Source organism: Cervus elaphus, chromosome 15, assembly GCF_910594005.1.
Source record: "Cervus elaphus chromosome 15, mCerEla1.1, whole genome shotgun sequence".
Lineage (NCBI taxonomy): Eukaryota > Metazoa > Chordata > Mammalia > Artiodactyla > Cervidae > Cervus > Cervus elaphus.
In genome coordinates this window covers 90,502,501-90,526,138 of record NC_057829.1, presented here as the reverse complement: position 1 = coordinate 90,526,138, position 23,638 = coordinate 90,502,501, and positions in this window count along the sequence as shown.

The window sequence follows — 23,638 nt, the reverse complement described above, 5'->3', positions numbered from 1 at the left end:
CCTACAGTTACGGAAACAAAACAGCAAAAAGCAGTCCTTCTAACTCAGATAGGTATCACTCAGCACCTAAAAGTGACAGCTAATCAATTCTTTTATCGCCCGTTCAGAAGGAGGAAATCCTAATTTAACAGAGTGTTGATAGCAAATAATTATTCACAAGAAACATTTTTTGACAGTGACTCATTTGTTCTTACTTTAAAAACATAAAAACATACTCTGTTTCTTAAAAGCTGTTGTCACCTTCCAGGGCTCCTTCCTGCATCACTGAAGGATTAGTTTTATTACAATCTACAATCTAACCTAAATTATAACAGCAGAAACTCTTTACTTTGCCATTTTAAAGTGCTGTTACAAAACGCTGCACTCAAGGTTAGGGTATGTTGAGAATTTCGTTGGCTACACTCAAATGCATAGTTAAAAAGTAAGTACTCTGTAAGTCAAATACATTTGCTGATAGAAAGCAATTTTACCTATGTGAGTTTAACAGAAAAACAGATATATTGAATTCATAGTTACAGTTACTTGTGAGGTATGATGCTGGCACTGTACTTTTATCTCAAAGGAGTGGCAAAGGCTCCATTTTTAATTCAGTTAGTAGAAACACCTTTAAATGTCTTGCATTGAAAATTTTACTTTTTGTGATTAGTTTACAAATGTCTTGTATGAAATATTGCTGCAAGTGAAAATTGAGAGCAAAAGTATGTTACTGTTTCTTGGCAATTTGACAAAAAAAAACTCTGAGCACTTCTGACTGGCTATTTTTGATGGTTATAAAAACGTTGGGCTTTTCTTTTTCCCTTTGTGACAGAAGGTTTGGTGAATATGCATATGTTGCATTTTCACTAATCTATGAATCACGTTTGAATTTGGATGAATCATCTAGAAACATATTAAACAAATTGCCTACCTCTTTGATTTTTTAATTGCTATGATTGCTTTTTATCTCTGCTGCTCTCTGGTTAAAAAATAACCCAAGGTGTGGAGGACGCGCTGTGTGTGGCTTCCTGGTCTCCTTACCCTGCCCTCGTTTTAGGAGTTGGGGCACAAGGATCAGTACTGCCTGCCACAAGATGGTGCTCTGCAGATGAAGGTCTGTGAGTTTTGCCAAAAGAAGAATATAATTCTCCTGGACAATCGGAGTGACAAGAAAAACCCTATTATTTTGCTGAGTCTTTATCGCAGGTCGTCTACATCTGGGGCCTTGGCGGCTATACTGGCTAATGTTCTCAAATATTAATGCACGCCAGATACAGTCCAGGTAGAACTAAAGCACTAAAGGCAAGACAGGGCCTTGTGCTTTAAGTGTTTTGACGAACGTTTTTCACCTTGAAAACCTTGTTTTCGGCCTCAGGGAGATTTGATCCTTGGAAGGGAGGAGACCGGCTTTCTCCCAAACTAGGTTTCTCTTCGTTTTTTGGTTGCATACTTGGAAGAAAGAATGATGCTCATTAGAACACATTTTGCTTGGAATGACATACCTAAACTCGGAGTCAAAAAACCAAGTGGTTGGCAGTCCTCAGTAGTTCATGCTCCTCCGGCTCCCACACTGCCCGCCACGCGGGAGCAGCCGCCCCAGGAGCAGACGCCCGGAGGCTGGTCCATGGCCGGCCAGCCTGGTCCATGCACGCGTTGCTTAGCAACACAGGCCTGGGGATGCTGACACGTCGGAGGAGAGCAGCTCCATGCCCACCCACCAACGATGAGAATAAATTCGTTAACTAGGAGAGGAGGAAGCCTGCCTGGCGCTGTTCCTCTAGACCTGGCCTCCTGGTGCCGAGGAGAGAAGCTTCACTTATCATTCCCCTTTATGAGGGCAGGAGGGGGAAGCCTTCCACGGTGCATTGTTGCGATCCCTCAGGGGTAAATTTTTAGCTGCAGAATTTATGAGTTGCACATTTATTTGATTTGGCTTTTGGTTAATTTTTTTTCTCCTCTTGTCAGCCTGACAATACGAGGGCAGACGAATGCAGCCCCTGTAGAAGAGGCAGTGAACGGCGCTTGTGCAGCTGCTTTATAGGGGGCTTCGAGCTGCTCCCCTGTCCCCTCCCTCTCCCCTTCTGCCTCCCTCCTTCCCATCTTCTCTCTCCAGCGCCAGTTCAGCAAGGCTCATGCAACCAGAACACTCCACGCCAAGTAAATAAATCCTGGAATAAATACGGTTGTGCGTCTCATTAACATTACCTGGCAAATCCCTAAGCACAGGACCCCAAACGCCCCCCTGGGTCTCCCAGTAATTTCTGGCAAGCACAGAAAAAAGATGATCAGTGGATGTGTTTGTGGAAATCATTAGCAGGGTGGGGGAAGATATGCTTATAAGTCAATAATTCTTCTTGACAGAACCTTAGCACTGGTTATGTGATGAGTCTCCTTAATGGAAGGAAAAGACATATGGCCCGAGTTTTATGACAGATGTCAGGAATCCTGAAAAGTGGCACGAGGAAGATCTGGGTTATTTTTTTCCTTTTAACTGACGCGGATGTATGGGACGTTCTGTCAACTTAATGACTATTTTCTTTGGTTCTTCTGATCACCCGGTGGCAAGAGAACATCGTGACCCACTTTTCAAAGGAAGGTAAATATCTTTGAAGGCAAAATTTATGTTAGAAAAGGTCTAAAGCGCAGATGTCAATCCAAATTCTTAAAAATCATACAGCGTTGGATTTATTCCACATCACCCATGCGGTGTGTTCCTCTTTGGAGTTTAAAGTCAGTGCAGTAAGATTTACATTAAACTCTCTAATGATGGCTCATAAGCTGTTTACTCTGGAAAATATTGAGTTAATGGGTCACCACCAAAGAGCTTTCTCTACTCTTTGTGTTTGGAGATTTATGAACGAGCCCTTTGGCATGGCCTAATAAAGGCATGGCCTAATAAAGGCATGGTCGTTGGCTCCCAAGAAAAAGTGAATGGTCGAAGCAGATAGGTGCTCGCCAGCTCAGGGGAGGCTCTTTAATGCTTCTTTGAAGGACTTATTTCAAGCGATACATGCAGAATGGCGTTTCCAAGAGAGCTGACTGTGGGCCATGGGTAGACATGTTTAGACCCTGGCGCCAATTTGGAGAGCACATTTCTAAGGCTGGATCACCACTGGATGTGATTTGGGGGAAGAGAAGGTACGAGGTACAATGCTGCACTTTGTAATCATGTATTAGTCTTGGAAAGGGCCCTGGAGGTACTTGAATTATAATAGAAAGCAGTGGTGATAAATCAGACTGGGAGCATGGGGTGTTCTGCAGCTGCACGGATGCTGGCTTTGGAGTAGCCGCTTTCTGGAGCTCACCTGGGTTTGGAAGCAGAAGGAAACTTAGCTGACACTGAGATGCACTTGATGTTCTATTTTCTCTCTTTTTAGCACTGAAGCTGACCAACAGCCTTCCTCCTGGCAAAGCCAGTGTTGTTGAAGGGATGCTGGACCATATTTTATCAGGAGCAGGGTTTTGAGTGCTTCTGACTGCCTGGCTGATGGATCTGTGCACTGGCTTCTGCAGACCAAGTCCAGGAACAATTTCATCTAACATATCTGTTTGAATCAGCTAGGCCTCCTTGCCCTTCCTTTCTTCAGTGGCCAAGTCCGCCTTCCAGGTGTGTTCTCTGCGCCCTCTCTTTCTGAGTGCCTGCCTGTCTCATCATCTCAGAAGTCTGTCTCCTTGATTTCTTTATTCTTGGTCTCCACCTCTTCACTCCCCTTTCTTCTTTTGTTGTTTTGCATCTTGCCCTTCTCTCACATCCACAGCACGAGTGGAAATGAAAAATTGACCTGGATTTTTGGAACCATCCATGGGAGCTGCAGGAGCGGTGGTGGCAGAAGGCGCGTCACTTCATTAGATCATTAGATCAGGGAGGTTAATTTAGATCCACTTCTCACCCAGGACCCCTGCTGCTGAAACCAGCAGGTTGTTACCCATAGTCAGGTGGGCCAAACCAGACATTATTTCCCATCCTGCAGATGAGCGGAATGGAATAGAAAGTTTTCGAGTTGACTTTGAACCTCTTCCAAGCCTTTCAGAATTCACTGGGGTTTTCACAATTGCCTTCACACAGGTGTTTGAGCACAAAGGTAACACTTTTTTCAGCAATAAGCAGTAAGAGCATCCGCCGCCTCAAATCGTGGGATTCTGTTCTCAGAATCAGGATTAACTGGGCCATTTAGAGTCAATGGTTTCAGCTGAAGCTTTCCATTTTTATGTGTAATTTTGCACATGTAACCACAGGTCCAGAAAGAAGTCAAAGTTAGGAAATGCCATTTAAAATTTTATTTTCTAATTTTATTAGGGTTTCCAGTTCTAGAGAGTTTTCATTTGGTTTTTTACTTTGCTTATTTAAATCCAATTCAGTTTCTTTTTTCAAAAAGAACAACTCTTGTTTCCTTTAAATGAATTATATAATTATCTAATGGAATTTTTCTATGAAAGCTTTCATAAAAGAAATAGCGGTTATATTTAAATCAAATTTACATAGCTCCACACATCTCATTAGAAACAATCCCTGGCCCCTTGCAATGTGGATTGTGTTTTTCTAGTTTCCAGGCCAATGCATACGTTTCACCACCATATACATTTGCAGCGAAGAGCGGCTTAAATGATCTGCTTTGTTCACTGCTTAATTATGTTATTTTACTGTTCCTGAAGACCTGACACAAGGCAAATTTACATTACTATGCTCCTAATTAGCCAATAATCCTTAAGGATTTGAATGATACAGACCCAAAGTCATTTCCTTCTTCACTAAATATGAATTTCCTGACGTCAGGTTAAGAAGACGGCGGTTGTAGGCAGAAGGCGTCTTGGTGATGACAGCCCTCACGTGTCCGTCCCCCTGGTCACGCTATGTTCAAAGCAGCCTGCTGGCTGCAGCAGTATGCTGCAGCCCATCATGGGAGGTCAGTCAAAACCCTCTGCCGTTGGGGCGGATCTGCTCATTTGCTCATCAGATGTTAAAGCTTCTTGTAGATTCTGCCTCTAGCTTTTAAATTAAATCATCTGTGCCTTTCTTTTTTTAAAGTGGATTTATTTTTAATTGGGGGATAATTGCTTTACAATATTGTGTTGGTTTCTGCCATGCATCAACGTGAACCAGCCGTAGGGATAAACTTCCCTCTTGACCCACCTTCCCCGTCTGTGCCTTTCTTGGCCTGTAATCCACATTCTGCCGTATCTGCCAGTCATTATTGGTGGAAATGTGTCCATGTCACATGACATGGGACCTGCAGGCACCCGGGGGCTCTGGTGCCTGTTCCCCTGGCTCTGAACCAGTTTGCCTTTCTGCACACACGGTTCTCTGCACGCATGGTTCTCTGTACACACAGTTCTCTGCACACACGATTCTTTGTACACGTGGTTCTCTGTACACATGGTTCTCTGTACACACGGTTCTCTGTATATGTGGTTCTCTGTACACACAGTTCTCTGCACACACGGTTCTCTGTACACGTGGTTCTCTGTACACATGGTTATCTGTACACACAGTTCTCTGCACATGTGGTTCTCTGTACACGTGGTTCTCTGTACACACAGTTCTCTGCACACACAGTTCTCTGTACACACGATTCTCTGCACACACGGTTCTCTGTACGCATGGTTCTCTGTACACGTGGTTCTCTGTACACACGGTTCTCTGTACGAGTGGTTCTCTGACACACGGTTCTCTGTATATGTGGTTCTCTGTACACACAGTTCTCTGCACACACAGTTCTCTGTACACGTGGTTCTCTGTACACATGGTTATCTGTATACACAGTTCTCTGCACACGTGGTTCTCTGTATACACGGTTCTCTGCACACGTGTTTCTCTGCACACACGGTTCTCTGTATATGTGGTTCTCTGTACACACAGTTCTCTGCACACACAGTTCTCTGTACATGTGGTTCTCTGCACACACGGTTCTCTGTACATGTGGTTCTCTGTACACACGGTTATCTGTACACACAGTTCTCTGCACACGTGGTTCTCTGTACACGTGGTTCTCTGCACACGTGTTTCTCTGCACACACGGTTCTCTGTACGCATGGTTCTCTGTACACATGGTTCTCTGCACACACAGTTCTCTGTACACGTGGTTCTCTGTACACACGGTTCTCTGTACACACAGTTCTCTGCACACGTGGTTCTCTGTACACACGGTTCTCTGCACATGTGTTTCTCTGCACACACGGTTCTCTGTACACGTGGTTCTCTGCACACGTGGTTCTCTGTACACGTGGTTCTCTGCACACGTGGTTCTCTGTACACACGGTTCTCTGCACATGTGGTTCTCTGCACACACGGTTCTCTGCACACGTGTTTCTCTGCACACACGGTTCTCTGTACACGTGTTTCTCTGCACACACGGTTCTCTGTACACATGGTTCTCTGCACACGTGGTTCTCTGCACACACGGTTCTCTGTACACACGGTTCTCTGCACACGTGGTTATCTGCACACACGGTTCTCTGTACACACGGTTCTCTGCACACGTGGTTCTCTGCACACACGGTTCTCTGTATGTGTGGTTCTCTGCACACGTGGTTCTCTGCACACACAGTTCTCTGTACACATGGTTCTCTGCACACGCGGTTCTCTGTACACATGGTTCTCTGTACACACGGCTGTTGTCTCCCTCCGCCTGCAAGCCACTCCTCTTCACTCAGTGCTTGGAGTCGCTGCCAACCACAGTTCCCCAGCTTTTTCTTCCTTATCCAACTCCATCTTGTCCAGGTCTTTCCTGTCATACTTTTCCTGTCATCTTTCCTGTGGCAAGTGCTTCATAATCTGCCTGCCAGTGCAGGACACATAAGAGACGCAGGTTTGTAGCTTGATAGGGATTGCATTGAATCTATAGACTGCTTTGGGTAGAATAGCCATTTTGACAATATTGATTCTTCCAATCCATGAACACGGTATGTTTCTCCATCTGTTTGTGTCCTCTTTGATTTCTTTCATCAGTGTCTTATAGTTTTCTATGTATAGGTCCTTTGTTTCTTTAGGTAGATATACTCCTAAGTATTTTATTCTTTTTGTTGCAATGGTGAATGGTATTGTTTCCTTAATTTCTCTTTCTGTTTTTTCATTGTTAGTATATAGGAATGCAAGGGATTTCTGTGTGTTAATTTTATATCCTGCAACTTTACTATATTCATTGATTAGCTCTAGTAATTTTCTGGTAGAGTCTTTAGGGTTTTCTATATAGAGGATCATGTCATCTGCAAACAGTGAGAGTTTTACTTCTTCTTTTCCTATCTGGATTCCTTTTACTTCTTTTTCTGCTCTGATTGCTGTGGCCAGAACTTCCAACACTATGTTGAATAGTAGTGGTGAGAGTGGGCACCCTTGTCTTGTTCCTGATTTCAGGGGAAATGCCTTCAATTTTTCACCATTGAGGGTGATGCTTGCTGTGGGTTTGTCATATATAGCTTTTATTATGTTGAGGTATGTTCCTTCTATTCCTGCTTTCTGGAGAGTTTTAATCATAAATGAGTGTTGAATTTTGTCAAAGGCTTTCTCTGCATCTATTGAGATAATCATATGGTTTTTATCTTTCAATTTGTTAATGTGGTGTATTACATTGATTGATTTGCGGATATTAAAGAATCCTTGCATTCCTGGGATAAAGCCCACTTGGTCATGGTGTATGATTTTTTTAATATGTTGTTGGATTCTGTTTGCTAGAATTTTGTTAAGGATTTTTGCATCTATGTTCATCAGTGATATTGGCCTGTAGTTTTCTTTTTTTGTGGCATCTTTGTCTGGTTTTGGAATTAGGGTGATGGTGGCCTCATAGAATGAGTTTGGAAGCTTACCTTCATCTGCAATTTTCTGGAAGAGTTTGAGTAAGATAGGTGTTAGCTCTTCTCTAAATTTTTGGTAGAATTCAGCTGTGAAGCCATCTGGTCCTGGGCTTTTGTTTGCTGGAAGATTTTTGATGACAGTTTCGATTTCCTTGCTTGTGATGGGTCTGTTAAGATCTTCTATTTCTTCCTGGTTCAGTTTTGGAAAGTTATACTTTTCTAAGAATTTGTCCATTTCATCCAAGTTGTCCATTTTATTGGCATAGAGCTGCTGGTAGTAGTCTCTTATGATCCTTTGTATTTCAGTGTTGTCTGTTGTGATCTCTCCATTTTCATTTCTAATTTTGTTAATTTGGTTTTTCTCTCTTTGTTTCTTAATGAGTCTTGCTAATGGTTTGTCAATTTTGTTTATTTTTTCAAAAAACCAGCTTTTAGCTTTGTTGATTTTTGCTATGGTCTCTTTAGTTTCTTTTGCATTTATTTCTGCCCTGATTTTTAAGATTTCTTTCCTTCTGCTAACTCTGGGGTTCTTCATTTCTTCCTTCTCTAATTGCTTTAGGTGTAGAGTTAGGTTATTTATTTGGTTTTTTTCTTGTTTCTTGATGTAAGCCTGTAATGCTATGAACCTTCCCCTTAGCACTGCACTGTTTATAATAGCCAGGACATGGAAGCAACCTAGATGCCCATCAGCAGATGAATGGATAAGGAAGCTGTGGTACATATACACCATGGAATATTACTCAGCCGTTAAAAAGAATTCATTTGAACCAGTCCTAATAAGATGGATGAAGCTGGAGCACATTATACAGAGTGAAGTAAGCCAGAAAGATAAAGAACATTACAGCATACTAACACATATATATGGAATTTAGAAAGGTGATAACGATAACCCTATATGCAAAACAGAAAAAGAGACACAGAAATACAGAACAGACTTTTGAACTTTGTGGGAGAATGTGAGGGTGGGATATTTCAAAAGAACAGCATGTATACTATCTATGGTGAAACAGATCACCAGCCCAGGTGGGATGCATGAGACAAGTGCTTGGGCCTGGTGCACTGGGAAGACCCAGAGGAATCGGGTGGAGAGGGAGGTGGGAGGGGGGATCGGGATTGGGAATACATGTAAATCCATGGCTGATTCATATCAATGTATGACAAAACCCACTGGAAAAAAAAAATTAAAAAAAAAAAAAAAAGAGACGCAGGTTTGATCTCTGGGTCAGGAAGATCCCCTGGAGGAGGGCATGGCCACCAACTCCAGCAGTCTTGCCTGGAGAATCCCATGGGCAGAGGGGCCTGGCAGGGTATAGTCCATGGGGTCACAAAGAGTCAGACCTGACTAACACTTTCACTTAACTGATTAAGCCAATGCTTCTTAAACTATTTGGATTGTCAGTCACAATAAGAAATCCATCTTACATCACAGCTTAACACACGTATATATAGATGGGAATATTTGTATCTACATTTGAGCTCAAATTTCAGTTTAAAAACATGGGATTTGGGACCCACTCAGTTGATTTCCTCAATTTTAGTTTATGAATGCAGTGATGTGGTCTAAGCCAATCATGATGGTTCCACTCTCCTGGCCAGTGATTGGTGTAGAGGAGGGCAGGTGATGTAATTCTGGCCAATCAGAATCTGATGGGCTCCTGTCAAAGGTTTGATTTACTAGCAAAGAGACTTGAGGGACTTGACCTTCTTTTCCTGCTGGGTGTCAGGCTGCCTGCTTCTGGTGCCTGAAACTGAACAGGCCAGGGAAGGAGCCAGGCTGAAAGACAGGCTGATCCTTGGTTCTGTTGATGAATTAATCAGTGCGCTTGCCCAGGCAATCCCATGGACAGAGGAGCCTGGCAAGCTACAGTCCATGGGGTTGGAAAGTGTCAGACATGACTTAGTGACTTTCACTTCACTCACTCCCAGGCCATTTCAGGAGGTCTTGTTGTGAAATGAAGTTTCCCATTGTCACCGGCAGTTCAGTTGGAGTTTTCTGTTACTTGCAGTCAAGAGCTTCCTAACTAATATTCTTCATAGTGTCTAGGAATCTGAGCTGGGGTCTGCGGAACATGATGTTAATGGACCAGGGTCGTATGCCAACTAGAAGGATATGGTGAACTTGGAACCCTTTTTGTCCTGTTAAGCCGACCAAACGTGTGGGTTTAGTGACCCACGGGACTAGCTTTGGGGCCTGATTGAGCAGACCACCGGAATCTGGGACTCAACCTTGTACTTTGGCTATCTGTGGGTGACCCGGAAGGTTCCCGACACAGAGGCACTTGTAATCTTGCTGAGCCTTACATTTGGGCTTTGTCTGCCATGAAATGGATTTGCTATGCAGTAACTATGGGATGGATGAGCCTGGATAAAGCAGCAGCTTTACAATGTATTTTTGCAATTCTCCCGTCTTCGTGGACTCACCTATTCTTGAAAATGACACACTCATTTTTTTCTCATGACAAAGCATTTTCTACCCCACCCCCGCCACCCCCACCCCTCTCACCCTCAAAAGCCATTTGTTAATGCTGGAAATGAAAAGAAAATGGAAAAAGGGGGGAATCACAGTCAAGAAATGGAATTCTGGACAAAGTTGGGAGTGAAATGTGGGCATGGTGCCCCAGGCCCAACACAGGGAGGAGATCTTCGGGGGATTTACTGGGGTGCGAAGAGGTGACCCAGGAGATATCGAGAGGGCTTCTCCAGTGTAGACACCACTCACTACAAGGGCTGAGTGTCAGCGGAAGTTGGAGGGGCCTCCATGTCTGGCTGGGCACTGACTTCAAGCAAGCCTGATGGAATTATGTCCCTGGCAGGGGCGGTGGGTAGATTTGTGAAGATTTGGGGGCATGTCCCCCACGAATGTCAGGGTTTTCTAACTTGTGGTGTGTGAATGCTCTGAGAGTCAGACGGTGGCCTGGACTCCACTTTATAAGAGATGAGATTTTTCATTGTTAGGAAACTGCGGCAGTTGTTTTATTTATAATAATCTTGCTTCCTGTGCGTCCTCATGGACTTTCGTGAGCTTTCTACTCAGTCTCTTGTGACTCAGCTTTGCTCAGCTAGTGTGAAAGGTGAAAGCGTTAATCGCTCAGTCATGTCCAACCCTTTGCAGCCCCATGGACTATAGCTGGCCAGGCTCCTCTGCCCATGGAATTCTTCAGGCAAGAATACTGGAGCGGGTTGCCAATCCCTTCTCCAGGGAAACTTCCCAACCCACAGGGATCAAACCCAGGTCTCCTGCATTGCAGGTGGATTCTTTACCATCTGAGCCACCAGGGAAGCCGAGGTACGGTGTTTGGTATATTGGTGTCCGTGGAGGTAATTAATGAAATGTCGGGGTATTACGTGTCTGCAGTGTGAGGGGCTTGGTGGGTTTGAAAAAACACGGGAATCAGAAGCAGCGGCGGGAGAAGGAGTCCTTGGGCGACAGGCACCTGGAGGATGTGGACCTGGCGCCAGGGCTCTGGGGCCGCTTGTGTGGTCTGTGCCCTGAGCACCCGGCATCGCTCATCTCCCAGGCCTGGCATTTGCTCACAGTCAAAGCTGAAGCTTGAGGCTGAGGACTGCCCCAGGGATGGTCTGCACTGTGCCCTGGGCAGTGGTCAGGGCTGAGTCCGCCTTTAAGCACAGGGCCTACAGCTGCAGCTCTTCCTGGGATCCTCGCGATGGAGCTGACAGGCCTGTTTGCAAGCTCACCTGTGTTGTCCAGGTGTGTTTTTTCAGGTATCATTTTCAGAGACCTGACCAGGTTAGGGTTAGGGGTCAGAGTTAGGGGTGGTTAGGGTTAGGGGATGGAGCAATGCAGGAAAAGCCCCGTGCATCAGGAAGAGGGAGCTTCAGCCAGGAGCAAAGAGGAGAGGGAAATGGAGCTTTCAGAGGAACGTCTGTTGAGTGATGCCCAAGAGCAGAGAGTTGGGTCAGAAGATGTTGCTCCATGGTCTGCGGAGACAAGAGGCACGGGTTTTGAAATGAATTCTTAGTGCTTTAATCACAAGTGGCGACTTCAGAGTTTTAAGTCTGGAATGTTTCAGTTTGCTTATTAACAGAGATATGGAATGTTTGGTGCCATGCCCAAGTTAAAGTTAATTAGAAATTGGTTATTTGATTTTGAAGAGATCAGTTAGCCACTGTGCCTGAGAAAGGTGAATTTATTCCCTGAAGAGGGAGTCAGTCCCTGAGGAGCAGGCTCCCCCCCAGGGCTTGCTGTCCCAGGCGTCCTGTCTCCCGTTGGACCCAGACGTTGAGACCGTGTGGTCACGGCTCGTTTTCCATACTCTGTCCATCCTCCAGCTCTGAAGCGTGGACGTGTCCAGGGGTGGTCAGCTGTGGTAGTCTCTTTCATTAACCCAGACACCAATAAGGTGAGGTTTGCTGAAAATTTTTTTCTCTGATGTCTGTGTTTCGAAATTCCTGAGAAAACCCAGGGTACCCCCTTGAGGTGTTAATTACGCTGTAAAACCATTTGCTTTGGGGAATCTTATTTCATATATTCATCTTTCAAACTGAATTGCCAGAATCCAAAATAGATAACAGTTAAATATAAAATGTTTTGCGAGGGCTTCAGTCGAAATGTAGAAATGTGTGCACGATAAAAAGCTTGGAGTCATCAGATTTTTGTTTTCAATCATTTCGCAGCGTTGTTTGAATTTATCTTCCTTTCAGCCCCAAAGGGAAAGATGCCAGAACTAAATTGTAAGTGTCTTTAGGGCAGGAGAGGCTTACGGATTTTGGGGGGGGAACATTCCTGTGGATTCTAGAGTCTTCCATGTGTTTGGTTCTTCTATATTTGTTAGAAGTAAGTGTGGTTCTTGATGTTTGAAGCACAAGTTGCTGGTCCTTCTGTGTTGGTGACAGGATTCATTAGAGCACGAATGTTCTGGGGTCTCAGACCCCGAGTCCCAGGCTCCTCCAAGCTTCCAGGGCTGCGGAGTGACACCGCTGTTGTGAGCAGCTTAAATGGATGGCAGAAGACGGAAACTTAAGAGTGAAATGTTAAAAATTAAAACCAGCAAAACAGTTGGCCAGTTTTATTGATGGAAATGGAGAGTGAGTTGTCCTTTGGAACTAAGTGATTTACAAACATCACCGGGATTGTGCCTGAAACACGGAGATGGTAAAAATCGGCTCCTATGGTTTCCAGCGTCCTTTGGAGGCACTCTGAGGAGCTTGTAGGATACAATAAATACCTGCATGCAGCCGCCACGTTGCTGACCTGAGAAACACGAAGAGATGGGCCCAAGAACAAGCAGGTGAGTGTGATCCAGAAAGGAAGGCGAACTGCGAGAACACAGCCCTTTATACGGGATTATCATTTTTCATTCAAAATTTCAGCAGGCAGCAGGCGAAATGTAATCACTTTTCAGCACCACTGTACTGTATAAGCATATTAGAAGAGCTCTGTGATGGTAATCATGTAGTGAACTTGAAACCACCCCTAATTAAACTGTCTGCATCCCCCAGCATTTTCCTGTAATGATGTCAAACCGTGTAGCAATTAGTTGCACCTCCATGAATATAAACACTGTTTGTAAATCATATAAACTTAACCTGGCTTGCTCATTGAAAATCTCCTAAAAAGGAATTAATTAGCTTTGTATGTTTTGGAATCACAATTTATGGGATCATTTTGGAATCTTTCACTGAAATGAAATTAATTTTTTTTTTCCCTCCAATTCGTTCAAATGGAATCCCTCTCACAGGGGGCTGGGAAGGAAGCACCAGCCCAGTTGGCTTAATCTTCATTTTATTTCTGTGACAACCGGTGAGGTGTGGAATTTAGGACGAGGGTTTACTGAGTTAACCCAGTTTTAGGATATTTTTCTCAGGAGTAAAGTATCTGTCATCTGAAGGCTGTCTTTCTGCGATTTCTGCTTTCCAGCCAGCGTGTCTCAGGATCATTTGAATGTGAAGTTCGGCCACGGAGCGACCCTGATGCAGCCTCGAGTCATCTTGGAAGACTCCAGCCTAGAACTGCGTGGGGACCACTCCTCTTCAAGGGCAGTGGTCAATTCCAGACAAAGAAATTCAACAAACAAAACAAACGCTCAAGTGTTTTAACTCAGCGATCCTTCCTCTGCAGACAGGGAGCACAAAAGAACACGGAGCCAAGTTTCCCGTGTCGCAGGCCTTTGTTGCCGTTTTCTCGCCGACACCCTGGATCCTGGTGGTAGATGGTTTACCTGAGCCATCAGCGACATAGCACATTTATGGTTATTGTATTTTACAGGTTGATAGATTTTTATATTCTGTCCAAGTCAGGATCTTACACCACCTGGTTTATTATTTAGTAATTTACAGTGCAGTCAGGCGCGTTTGGCTTAATGTAGGATAAACTTATAAATCTATTGTTCCTTCACTTGCCAGGGTTGGTGTGCAATGAACTACGGAGCCGGACGCGTCCATACATTTCAGCTCTGCTTTTTTCTTTGATAGGGAAGCAGGCAATAGATAACACGGTGACAGTAGCATCCCAGGGGACAGCAAAATGTGAGAGCAACACCACGTCAGGTTAGTAGGTCATTATTGTGTGAGCCGTGAACCATTAATGGACTGCTACGCCCAGCTCAGTCTGTGTCAGATTATGGCTCTTGGCAGCAGGATTGCTATCTAATAGCTAACTTTGCTTCCCTGCTATCGTCTTATTAGTTCCTCTTGATAAAAATGTGCACAGGTATATATTAATAGGGGGTCTCTTTGGAAAAAGGCCAGATCCTGGTTATGTCCCCATTTCTGCCAACAATGCCTATATGTTGATTCTGCTCAGGGAGTCTTTTGAAGGAATGACATTCATTCACAGGTATTTCTGGATGTCTTGTAAAATACACAGCCAAACGCATAGTGCTCACTGACGCTAAAGGCCCTGCGATTAATATTTTTGGTTGACTATGTAAAATGAAGAAACACTGGGAATTAGAGAGAATTTACCCCTTCTCCGTTTGCCTTAACACTTCAAACAGCAAGAACTCTGGCATACTTTTTCAAATTCTGGAAAATAAAGTCCACTATTCTTGAAACAATACCCCCAAAGCAACGGCTAGGTAGGACTATCTAATTCTTACCATGTATAAAATAGACAAGAAAAGCATATTGTTTATATGTGGCTTCAGATAAAAGCTTGCATTTCTAGGAAAAATATGAAGAATCCTTAGTTTTTGAGTTATAATGGCAAGAAGTTTATATTGTGCATTCAGAACTTGTGGTAGAATATTTCTGCCATCTTTCGGAGAAATAAAAATGACCACACCATTTCTTTCTTGTCAGTGAGCATCTCCAGACAGAGTTACTAAAATGAAGGATTCTAAGATGTTTTCTAGGAAAGATGAACATGGAAGTGAGTTTAGATTGAGATTATGCCTCTAAATCCCTGTGCTGGATTATGCCAGTCATTTTGAGAAATTCTCTATGAGTCAAGAACATGAAAGGATATGGACAACAAATACAAGGGAAATCCTTTTAACTGGATCGGCAGAAAGTAGATTAGCCGAAGTTGACGGTCCAGAGAGGGAGATAGGAAGACCTCTGGGAATCAGCCTGGTCTGGAGTCAGACCTGGACCGTGCTGGCTGCTCTGCTGATGGCATGGCGGCTGCCCGCCTGCGGGGCCGGGGGCGGGGAGGGGGCGCCTGGCACGGCCACCGTCCTCATTTCAGCGGGGCTGTGGCAGAAAAGACCACTGACGACTTCTGTCCGCCGAGGTGCCTTGGGGCAAGGAGTGTGCCTGCAATGGGCTTTTAATGATACTGTTTGATAACATTTTCTTATTTGATAGAGCACCTATATAATGAAGTTAAGTACCGAATTAATACTCATATCTATTCTAATCCAAATCCAATTACTCACTCCTGAGTGCTGGTGTGCATGTATGTGTGCATGTATTTATATATAAAGGATTGTGTTGTCTGGCCCCTGCACCACCAACACACATGGGCAAAGGCCTGGGAAGCCTGGTTCCCATGCAGTGATGCCTCTGGAGGTGCTGCGTTTCCACGCTGCCCTGTGACCCAATTCCAGCATCTCTTCGTCTGCACCCAGTTTGGACTCAGCTATGGATTTGAGTTTAATAAAATGTACCACATCCACCATTACAGAAATATTCATGTAATTTTAATCTGAGCATCTTTTTTTTTCTCCATTGTCCTTATTTTGATATTACTGGAGCAAAAGCCTGTAGGATAAAATGCCTGAAATATTATACTTTTCATTTAATGATTAATTCCTTATTTGCCTTCCTAGCTAAAAACACTCAAGTCATTATGGTTTATTACAAAAGCTCAATTTATATTCCAATTCTTTCATTAAAAATATGACGAGTGCGTGAGGAGGCATGCTCTCATGTTGTAATCACCACTGCTTTGGAAGCCTCAGCTAGTTTAATTATTGGATGAAGGGCATTTTAGGACTAAAATCTTGATCTTAGGAAAGAAAGCTGATATAGGTTGAGACACTTTAATCATGAATACCTTCTGACAAGGGACAGGACAGAAACACTGCCCACCTACTCATATGGCTAAAATTTAAAACACTGATGATCTAACTATGGCTGGTGGAGATTACAACTGGTGCAGCCACTTTGGAAAAAAGTTCAGCAAGGTCTTATTCAATTAAACATACAACCCAGAAATCCCACTCTTAGGAAATAAATTGAAAACACATGTGCATGCAAATAACTTATCCATGGATGTTCATGGCAACATCATTCATAATAGGAAATACACATGCACTATGCAGGACCAAATGTTCTTCAAGAGGTGAGTGGATCCACAAAGTTCTGGTGTGCCCCCTCCATAGATACAGCATGGCAACAAAAAGGACATTATCGCTGACACTCCCCAAAAGTGTGTATGCACCTCAACAGCCTGTGCTGAGTGAAAGAAATCAGGTACAAAGAAAGACTATATATTCCACAAACACTAATATGAAATCATTTACATGAAATTCTAGGGAAGATATGATCAGAAAGCAAGTTGTGTCAGGAGCAGGGACTGGGAGAGTATGACTGCAAAAAAACACAAGAGAACATTTTGGGTTGAAATATGTGGATAAAATGATGGTGTGCAATTGCCAAAACTCATCCACCTATAAGATTAGGATGGGTGGAATTTCTTCCATACAAATCATACTTTAGTAAGACTGGTCAAAGTAGACAAGACTAAAGATTTAAAATAAAATTCTTCCTTTTAAAAATTTGACTTGAAAGTCAGGAAGCACCCTGGGTAAGATTGTGTGTCTAAGCACATCTGTGGCAGGAAGACAAAGTGAAAAGACAGAAGTTGGGACGTCTGGAGGAAATACTTTTAAACTCCAGTGGATTCATTTTCTCCTTTTTCAAAGTATTCTTTTTTAGTCAAATAAATAGAAAGTCATCAAACCAAGCAATTCACCTGGTGAAAAAGCATCTGGTGAAAAAATAATAATTGTAGTGGTAACCAACACTTGTTGGGAGCCTACTATCCTCTGATGCTCACTATCCGAAGTGGTTTATATTTTTAATTGATGTGTGATTGGCATACAATAAATGGTACACATTTCAAATATAAAATCTGATCATCTTTAACATTTATGTGCCTGTGAATCATCACCATGACCAAGGTAATGAATATATATGTTGTGCTCCAAAGTTCAGTTCAGTTCAGTTCAGTCGCTCAGACATGTTTGACTCTTTGTGACTGCACGGATTGCAGCACACCAGGCCTCCCTGTCCATAACCAACTGCAAGAGTTTACTCAAACTCTGACTCAGACTCAAACTTGAGTTTACCCAAACTCAAACTCTTGATGGACTCTGTCCATCAGGTCAGTGATGCCATCTAACCATCTCATCCTGTGTCGTCTCCTTCTCCTCCTGCCTTCATTCTTTCCCAGCATCAGGGTCTTTTCCAATGAGTCGGTTCTTCGAATCAGGTGACCAAAGTATTGGAGTTTCAGCTTCAGCATCAGTCTTTCCAATGAACACCCAGGACTGATCTCCGTTAGGATGGACTGTGGATCTCCTTGCAGTCCAAGGGACCCTCAGGAGTCTTTTCCAACACCACAGTTCAAAAGCATCAATTCTTTGGCACTCAGGTTTCTTTATAAGTCCAACTCTCACATCCATACATGACTACTGGAAAAACCATAGCCTTGACTAGACAGACCTTTGTTGGCAAGGTAATGTCTCTGTTTTTTAATATGCTTTCTAGGTTGGTCGTAGCTTTTCTTCCAAGGAGCAAGCATCTTTTAATTTTCTGGCCGCAGTCACCATCTGCAGTGATTGTGGAGCCCCCCAAAATAAAACCTCTCACTGTTTCCATTGTTTCCCCGTCTATTTGCCATGAAGTAATGGGACTGGATGCCATGATGTTAGTTTACTGAATGTTGAGTTTTAAGCCAACTTTTTCACTCTCCTCTTTCACTTTCATCAAGAGGCTCTTTAGTCGTTCTTTGCTTTCTGCTGTAAGGGTGGTGTCATCTGCATATCTGAGGTTATTGATATTTCTCCCAGCAATCTGGATTTAGCTTTTGTTTCATCTAGTCCAGCATTTTGCGTGATGTATTCTGCATATAAGTTCAGCAAGCAGGGTGACAGTATACAGCCTTGACATACTCCAAAGTATCAGCCCAAAAACGCCTCCCCCTACATACGTGCATCCCCAGGTAAGCTCTGATCTGCTGTCTGTCACTGTGTGTCACTTCACGTTTGCTAGAATTTTACACACATGGGATCACACTATGTGCACTCTTTACTTCTTTGACCTCTTCTATCCATCATTATAATTTTGAGATCCATCCATGTTACATGTATATCAATAGTTCCTTTTCTTTTAAAACATGTTATATTCATTCTTTGTTGCTGTATAGTATTTCATCCAATAAACATGCCACAATTCATTTACTAACCTGAGGATGGAAATTTGGATTGTTCTAAGTTTGTAGCTATTATAAATAAACTTCTGTGAACATTTATGTACAAGTTTTATATGGACATAGGACTTCCCTGGTGACTCAGATGGTAAAGAATCTGCCTGCAGTGCAGGAGACCTGGGTTCAATCGATGGGTCAGGAAGATTCCCTGGAGGAGGGTATGGCAACCCACTCCAGTATTCTTTCCTGGAGAATCCCATGGACAGAAGAGTCTGGTGGGCTACAGTCCATGGGGTTACAAAGAGTCAGACATGACTGAGCACATTTTAAGAGTAAGAGTTGAGATGCTTTCTTTGGGCAAATAATTAGCAGCGGAATGGCTAAGTCAGATGGGAGGTGTAATTTTGAAGCTGCCAGACTTTTCCAGAGTGCTTGTAACATTTTCCATTTCTACCAGCGCTGAAGGATAGTTCCAGCATCTAGCCTTGCTGTGGTCAGTCTTTGAAAATTTAAATATGCTAATATGCTTGTAATAGTGAATTATTGTGGTTTTAATTTTCATTTTTCCAATGACTAATTGTGTAAAGCAGTTTTTCATGTGCTTATTTGTTAAAAGTATATCTTTGATGGAGTGTCTTTTCAAATATTTTGTCTCATTTTAGAAACTGAGTTGTGTTTTCCTTACTGCTGAATTTTTAGAGTACTTTGTGTATAACTGATAAGGCTCTTTGTCAGATATATGCTTTGTAAATATTTTTTCTCAGTCTATAGCTTGTCCTTTCATTGACTTGAGAGTGCCTTTAACAGAGTAGAGGTTTTTTTTTTTTTTAAAATTCAGCTGAGATTTTTTAAAATATAAATTTATTTATTTTTAATTGGAGAATAATTGCTTTACAATATTGTGTTGGCTTCAGCCGTATATCTACATGAATAAACTATAGGCATACAGGTGTCCCCTCCTTTTGAGCCTCCCTCCTCCCTCCTACCCCATCCCGCCCCTCTGTCTTGTCACAGAGCACTGGATTTGAGCCCTCAGTAATTCCCGCCGGCTATCTATTTTACTTGTGGTAATATGTATGTTTCCGTGCCACTGTCTCAATTCATCTCATCCTCTCCTTCTCCCATTGTCTGCATACGTCTGTTCACTGTGTCTGTGTTTCCATCGCTGTCCTTCATAAAAGTTTATCAATACCGTCTTTCTAGACTCCATATATATGTGTTGATGTACGCTGTTTCAGCAGAGTTGAAGCTTTTAAGGTTCATTATGTGTGTTTGATCAGTTTCTTTTTTTAAACTGAAATGCAGTTGAGTTACAATACCGCGTTAGTTCAGGTCTACAGTAAAGTGATGATTATACCGTCAGTTTCTTTTTATGCTGTTGTCCAGTTGCTGAGTCGCGTCTGACCCTTTGTGACCCCATGTCCCCTCTGTCCTCCACTATCTCCTAGGGCTTGCTCAGTCTCATGTCCATTGAAGTCGGTGATGCCATCCGCCCATCTCATCCTCTGCTGCCCCCTTCTTCTCCTGCCTTCAATCTTTCCAAACATCAGGGTCTTTTCCAATGAGTCAGTTCTTTGCATTCTTTCTATGGATCATACTTTCCGTATAGTCTCTAAGAAATCTTTTTCTTTTTTTTATTACAACATTTGCTTTATTGTAGTGGTCTGGAATGAAACCTCAATCTTTTTCTAACTCAACATGCCCCAGGTTTCCTCCTGAGTTTTATTCCAGAATTTTTATGGCTTTGTTTTTTTCATTTAGACTTTTCCTCCATTTTGAGTTCTTCTTTGTTTGAGGTGCATATGGCTATCCTTCCTCCATTGAGCTGTCTTTTCACCTTTGTAGCAAATTAATTGTCCACATATGTGTAGATCTGTTTCTGGACTCGGTGACATCAATCTACTTGTTACAATACTACACCAGCTTGACTTCTGCAGCTTTAAAATAACACTTGGAATCAGTTAGTCTTCTAATCTTGTTATTTTTCAGAGTTGTTTTGGCTATTTTAGGTCTTTTGCATTTCCATATAAATTTTAGCATTATCTCATTCATTCCCACCAAAAACTTGTGGGAATTCTGATTGAGTTTGTGTTAAATTTATAGTTCATTTTGGTGACAGCTGATATCTTAACAATATGGAGTCTTCTGACCCATGAACAGATTACATTTCTACATTTATTTGGGTCTTAATTTCTCTCAGCCAGTATTTTATAGCTTTCAGTGTACAGGTCTTGCAATCTTTTGTCAGATTTATCCCTACATATTTCATATATTTTTGTGCTATTGTAAATGATGCTTTTATTTTTATTTTAAATTCTGATTATTACTACTATGTTGAAATATAATTGATTTTCCAGTTTTGGTTGTACAACTGTCCTAAACTCACATATTAATTATAGGAATGTTTGGTATGTTCCAGATTTTCTACCTAGGTGCTCAAATAATCTGCAGATAGAGTTTTGCCTGTTTCCTTTCAACACGGATGCCTTTTACTTATTTATTCTTCCTTTGCCTTACTGCCCTGGGCAGAACCTCTAGTACAGTATCGAATGGAAGTCTGGGTGTACATCTCTCAATACTGATCACGGGGGAAAGAATTCAGCCTCTCATCGCTGACGATGATGTTGACTCTTGGTTTTTCTGAGATGATCTTTTTTAGGTTTAGAAGGTTCTATTCCTGCTTTGATGAGAGCTTTTATCAGTAATGGATATTGGACCTTGTCAAATGTTTTTTTCTGAGTTTTGAGATGATCTCATGCTTTTTCCTTTTTAATTTGTTGGTATGGTGAACCATACTGATCTTCAAATGTTAAAACCAACCTTGCCTTCATGGGATACACCCCAAGGTTTATCTCATTCCAGAGAAGTAGATGAGCAGAGTTGCCCTGAGGGTATCAGGAAGCCCCTTTAGGTAAGAATCATTGGTACCTGGCTTTTAAACTGCCCCAAAGCAACTTTGATGGCCCTACACCCACTCACACCAGCTGAGACCCCATTGTTTACAACTGGAATCATTGTGAATAGTCGTCTATTAATACTTCTTGAGGCATTTTTCCTTTTAATTTGCAGTGTGGACAGTGTTTCTCTTTTCCCCTACTAGCTCCATTTTCCCACATAGCACTGTGCTTTCATTGTGTTGATTTTCTTCTCTTACACATATTTTGGTTTAAGGAACCAATATTTTTGTAGCTGGTGGAGGCGTCTCAGACAACAGCACAGGCCTGAACCCTTTCATGCTCACAGTTAATTTCCTTCCAGAATCTCACACTTTCTCTTTGGAACCGTGAAATAACATTATTTGTGAAATGTTCACACATGCTAAGAACAAAAGAAGTTTTGGACATGCCATACATGTTTGATTTTCAGATCATTTAGTTCTGCCACCTCAGAAAGTCATTTGGTTTGTGATAAAAAGGGTTAGCACATTTTAATACTGTGGAAAAAGTTCTTTTCACTAGTAAGCATCTTCTAAGTTATTATTTTCAGGTAACTCAATTTTTATCAGTTTTTGGTACCTAAATTTCCCAACTTTAATCCAAATAGACTAGTTTGCATGCATTTTCTAATAATGAGACAAAATGGGTTTATTGGGAAAAAAATAACTGGATTTGTTGAGTAAGTGAATTTTCTGGCGTGAGTTTGGTGACCCTGGCATTCCACTGTGCCGCTCGAGGACTACTTTCTCCACACCCAGCTTTCCTCCCATCCTCCAGCGCCTGTCTGGCCACCTTTCATTTCTGTTCATAAGCTGAATGTATTTCTTCGTCTGCCACTGGATCATAAACAAGTTTGAGGGCAGGGTTTGCGTCTTACTTTCGTTATGTGTCAAGATTACGTGGGATGCTCTGCACACAGTAGGGCCTCAGTAAGTGGCTGTGACGTTGATGGCGCAAGCACCCTCAGGGCCGGTCAGCACAGGAGAGCGGAGTCTGAAGCTCAGCTTCAGTCCTTGTGGAGAAATCCCTAACCTGTGAGGGAGGCGGAAACACCAACTCTGCTGCAGTGCCTTTGTTAGCTCACCCTCCTTTCCAGAAGCTGGCGTCAGGGCAGGCTGCATGGCGAGAGGACTCCTGGCCTTTTACTTTGATTTTTTAAAAAATTCTCTGGTTGTAGAAGAAGGCAGGAACCAACGAGAAAGAGCATCAGTGCCAGCAGGCACCCCTGGGGGAGTCCTGGCCTTCATACGGGGTAGTCGTCCTTCCCAGCCCTGGTCTCTGCCCTTGGAACTTTTACTGTCTACTACAGACACCTCTAGATAGAGACCCTTTGGCTTTACAAGTGTCTTCATGAAAATACAAAAGCCCTGGGTGGGTTAAATCAGCAATCTGTTTTGATGCATAGGTCCACCCCCAAATCTGGGATACATGGTCTCTGATCTTTTTGATCAAGAATTCCTACTGCAAAATTCTAAGCATGGACCCCCAGCCCAAGCCTATCTATTCTATTTATCAATTACATACCTGTGCTGTTGCCCCAATATATTATGTGTGTTTTAAAACAAAGGTGAACAATTAGAGAAAACAAACTACAATTTCTTGTATTTTTTCCCTGCTCTGGAGCACGGTAGTAAGGCATTCTCTCGGAAGCCCCAGAAGAGCACATGAGCTGAGGGCCCTGAGGGAGAGGACGTCTTGGAGCCAGACGTCCTGCCCCCAGACCACGCCCGACCCGCTTGGACTTGGGCTCACCTGTCTGGAAGCAGCTGTCAGCTCTCGGGAGCAGGTGTGACCAGGCTCAGCCAGTGGGTGAGAGAGGGCTTCCGGGCACACCTGTTCCACGGTGGGGGCTGCATCAGGGACTCTGGGGGCTTGTGGAATGATCCTTGTTGGCACTGCAAAGAACCCCACCAGACCAGTGCTCTTGCGTCCTCATAACTGAGACTTGACCTAGCTTGAGGGAAGCTATGAGGCTTCCCCGATGGCTCAGTCGGTAAAGAATCCGCCTGCAATGCCGGAGATCCTGGTAGGATTCCTGGGTTGGGAAGATCCGCTGGAGAAGGGAAAGGCTACCCACTTCAGTATTCTGACCTGGAGAATT